Source organism: Papaver somniferum, chromosome 11 (assembly GCF_003573695.1).
Source record: "Papaver somniferum cultivar HN1 chromosome 11, ASM357369v1, whole genome shotgun sequence".
NCBI classification, from domain to species: domain Eukaryota; kingdom Viridiplantae; phylum Streptophyta; class Magnoliopsida; order Ranunculales; family Papaveraceae; genus Papaver; species Papaver somniferum.
The window spans coordinates 100,149,352-100,154,195 of record NC_039368.1 but is presented as its reverse complement, the minus strand read 5'-3'; the positions used below and the strand labels follow the sequence as shown (position 1 = coordinate 100,154,195).

Sequence of the window (4,844 nt, the reverse complement as noted above, 5' to 3'; positions counted from 1 at the left end):
TCTGTAATGATAATCACAAGAGAACCATAAAGGACTTCATTGTGATTTTCGAGATCAATTTTTCCGAAATTAAAACGTGAAATCAGGCAAAGTATAAAAAAAGAAGAGAACGTGGTTAGATATTCCGGAAGTTACAGCCGAAAGAATATATTGTTTCCTTATATTTCTCTATCCTGTAATCGGCTTAGATCGGCTCAAGCCATACAAATTTTGAGTCAAAATAGATTCCACCTCATCGAAGTTGAGAACCGCGGGATAAAAGCTATCTAACGGTTGAGAAATTTTGTGCAAACACTTTGTCAAAAATTAGAGTCGCATGATCCGGACCCTTTAAATAAAAAGAATATTTCTCAATACTCATCATATCGTCATCATGTGAAATATCATGGGTCCTATGGTAATCAGATGCCATGCGAGCAAGGAGAGTAGAAATCCCAAGGGAAGTGATAGACACCCCGAGACTTTACACCGGATTTGTCCCGTGAGGAGAATTGACGGAAGAGGTTAAAAACTTCTCAGCGTGGAGATCAGTAATGGGCAAAATGGGACCCACTCTCTATTTCAGGCCGGATAAATCGCACTGTGTTGTTTTCGGTTGGTCTAACATTTTTGAAATCCGAAAGGCCATGTAGACGACCATGTGTGGATATGATGTCTAGCAACGTGGCCAGTAAATCTAGTCCACAAAATCAGATATTCATAGGGAGGCTCCATAGAGACAGCAGTTATCCTTCACCTATTATCCCTCGATATGCAACCAGATATTAGTAAAACTGTTTAGTGAAACTCTGGAATCGATATTAATTACGGTTGGTTTATTGAGTATTACACCTAACCGTAATTTTCTTTTAAAATTTTGGGGATCCAGGATTATTTGCGATTAGGTTTGTCCTTAATCCTAACCAACTGTAGAATATTTACGGTTTAGAAACCCAACCGTAAATATACTTATAAATCTAATTTACGGTTGGAGATTTAAAACCTAACCTTAATACATTCAGAAATTGAAATCATGTCAATTGATTTATCAGTGATTCAGGGGTTTGAAATTTTTGTTCTTGATCGATTGGACCTTCATTAATGATTGAAACATGTTATCTATCGGAGTCGCAACATACTTTATCAATCGTATTCTTCCCTATCTTTAACATAGATTTTGATCGATAATTTAAGATGATGAAATATTTTCAATCAAAGGAAAAAAAGAGGAAACTGGTTTCGTTAATGGGACAAAGAGAAAGATGAAAAGAAGTTGATTGGATTTTAAAATACAATTTGGTTAGGATTTTGTTTAGTTATTATTTGATACAGGGTAACTTTGAGTCTTTGACATTTGAAACTTCCTTTAAATATCCACTAACCAACTTTTTAGTCATTAGGAATCTATGTGAAGCCCCTATTTATTAGAACGTGAAATCCCAATAGACTTCTTTGAAATTCTACGGCCAGACTCCAAACCACCATAATATAATACTATTACTGGTATAATGCAAATCGACCCTTCTTTCGGAAGTCCAAACCGCTGAAAAACACCAATCATACTTTAGCCCGATAATAGTAACGTGTCTAGATATTATGGGCGCACACTCCGGTTCTGATACTTCGGTATACCAAACCGACAGCTACTGGTGGATCATCACCCTATCCCGAGACACCAGCAGACTAGACAGTAGTATACCTAAAAAACAAAACAACCTCTTTTTTTTCTTAGAAAGTCAGAGCAGTCACAAGGATCTTGAGATACTGATTTCTTCTTGATTTGATGAAATCCATGGGGTTCTCCAGTGATGATCGAGAAGGGTAATAAACCAGGGGAACAGACAAAACTGGACTTGGTTGTGATCTCTGTCGAATAATTCTTGATTTTGGCCTCTCTATCAGCAAAGGAGGTTAGTGAATTTACTCCTGATTTTTCTCCTTTTCAATTTCTTGTTTTGTCGTTGTTTAATCTGAGTCTTTAGGTTTAATGGTTGTTTTTTATTTACTCATCATATGCATGAGCGGTAAAGATGTTGATACTTACTAACGACCTCAGTTCCAAATTCTTTAGGACCATAATTTTCTACTGACTTAAAAGATTGGCTAATTATGGTTTAATACAATCAATTATTTTTGTTGGGTTGTAGATGTTTCAACAAATGGAAAATGGTGCTATGTAGTGTTATGGGTTATTCCACATTCATTTTCAAGTAATATAAGATGGAAAAGTTTGAAAAATCAACTAGTATCTGTGTGCGCATCAAATTCTGCTTCGTTTTATTTCAATCAACAATCAGATAGCAAATCGTCATCTTCTCCGCTGGTGTACTTATTAAAATTCTGCTGCCTTGACAGGAAAGGATTGTTACATGGTAAGCATGATTTATTAGAATGTCTTTAGTTATTGATATTGTCCGTTTTGCTTTTGTAATCTTTGCTTGTTGTAATCTGTTCAAGGGTTTCATATGTAGATGTTACAAAGGTTCTTTGTGAGCTTGAGCTAACAATTCAAAGAGTAAAAGTGATGACAACCCCTGATGACAAAGTCATGGATATGTTCTTTGTTACAGATAACTTGTGAGTAGTCTTTATTTTTCATTCAATAAGTGTTACGACTTTTGAAAATATAGTCATTGAAGTAGCTGCTACAAATCATACTATTCCAATGTAGGTAATCAATTGCCCTCTATATGATCAAAAATAATAACCCGTTTTAATGATAAAAAATTTATATATTGCATTTCTAGTTCTTCAACTTGTTGGTGCCATTGTCATAGACAAAATAAACAGGTCCACCTTGCATGTGTAGAACCCTCACCCCCTTAGCTGCACAATCTATTGTTGCAAGGGAGGGGGGTCATGACCCCAACCCTGTTGAGTGAGATTGTGTTTTGATCAAGCAAAGTTTGTGTTTTGCATTTATTTTGATGCTCGTGGTCGTATTTTACTAGAATGTTAAGACGATTCAGGTTAGTTTGTAATAGTTGTCGCACGACAATGATTCTAGAGCTATAATCATAGTAGTTCAGTTTTAATGCCCTCGTTCATATTGAAGCCATACAAATGATATACCAAGTATTGTGTCTACTGTCAGCTGATCCCAATTTATTATATTTTTTTCAGGGAGCTTTTACACACAAAAAAGAGGCGAGACGATACATGTCGGAGCTTATATGCCATTTTAGGAGATTCGTGCATCAGCTGCGATCTTCAGCTGCCAGGTCCTGAATATGATGCACTCCAACAAGGGGTGTCTTCTCCTCCACCCACTGTTGCCGAGGAGTTGTTTTGCTGTGAGCTTTCAGAAAAGGAAAATCTTTCACATGCTCTATCCCCAGATCTGAACAAACTAAAATCACCAGGTGTCACGATTGACAATTCCTCGAGTCCAGCTCATACACTGCTTCAAATTCACTGTGTTGATCAAAAGGGTCTGCTTTATGGCATTATGAGAACCCTGAAAGACTGCAATATTCAGGTGCTTATTTAGCTTATTTTATCTCTCTGACTTCCGTTTTTCTACTTTCACGTGCTAGCAAAAAGAAAAAAAGTACTTCATTTTCTCTTTCGGTGTTTGATTTATGTTGTTTTCACTTATCGTTAGATAGCTTATGGCCGGTTCTCATCCATCACCAAGGGTTTCTGAGATGTTGACCTATTTATTCAACAAAAGGATGGAAAAAAGCTTCTAGGTTCCGAGAAGCAAAGCTCTCTTTGTTTCCGTCTAAAGGTGGAGATGCTTCATCCCTTGCGAGTAATTATTTCCAACCGCGGCCCTGATACAGAACTGCTTGTTGCTAATCCAGTGGAGATTTGTGGAAAGGGAAGACCACGCGTCTTCTATGATGTCACCCTTGCCCTAAAGGTTCTTGGTATCTGCATTTTCTCGGTAAGAAACTTTAACAATGATATTCGTAGTGACTCACTATCTTCAACTACAATAAGCAAGCGTTCATTTTCTTTCTTTGTAGGCTGAGATTGGGTGGAATTTGACATCTGATCGTCAATGAGAAGTCTACAGGTTCCTTCTAGATGAAAGCCATGAGTTTCCGCTTACAAATAATCGAGCTAAAAACCAGATTGTAGACAAAGTGAGAAGAACACTGATGGGATGGTGAGTTATTTCATTCACTTCTAAATTTCTGGGGAGTTTTTCCTGTTGCACTGTCCAATGTTTGGTTCTCTTGTGTAAAATATGTACAGTTAATGAGTGCTATCTTACCTGGGTCATAGTCATAGTCAATGTGTGCCTGGATCTGTTAGTTGTTCACACTGTCGAAATGACAACCCTTAGTTTGAATCAGAACAGGTAAGAACTTGAGAGCCTACTTCCATTTTTAAGCAGTCTAGCACGGTTGGAGTTCCTCTGATGCGACCCCTTCCAGTCCATGTCCTGACACTATAAGAACCTCCTTAGCACATTTGAAGTTCCTCTGATGCCAATCCAACACTATATAAACCTCTTTTACCCATGGAATAACTTGACCGTCGGGGAAACACTATTGATCAAATACGTGCTGTTAAAAAGGTCTGGCAAGCCATTGCAAAATAGAATTGTAAACGTTAATCCCTGTAGTGCTGACGAATTGCTTTAACAATGTATCCCCGCTGACTTAGTTACTGCAAACACCAGGGGCCTGTGCCAATCTGATAATATCAACTATGGTCACACTATTTGTAAAAAGTTAAGTGGTTCAGCATGATCTGAGAAGGAGACAGCCACTTTCCGTCCAAATTTCGGGCACTTCTGTTTTCCACATTTTCATACACACTTGGCCTATGCCGATGATCTAAAGGCTGAAGTTTGTTACTGCAATTTCACTCTACTTGCAGTATAAGCCGTTGGAAGCTACGCTGAAACAAAC

General features: G+C 37.7%; 1 pseudogene; it reads left to right on the top strand.

Annotated features, from left to right (window-relative positions):
- The first annotated feature begins 1,504 nt into the window (after positions 1-1,504).
- Positions 1,505-4,097, top strand: LOC113323503 (annotated as a pseudogene).
- The last annotated feature ends 747 nt before the right edge of the window (positions 4,098-4,844 follow it).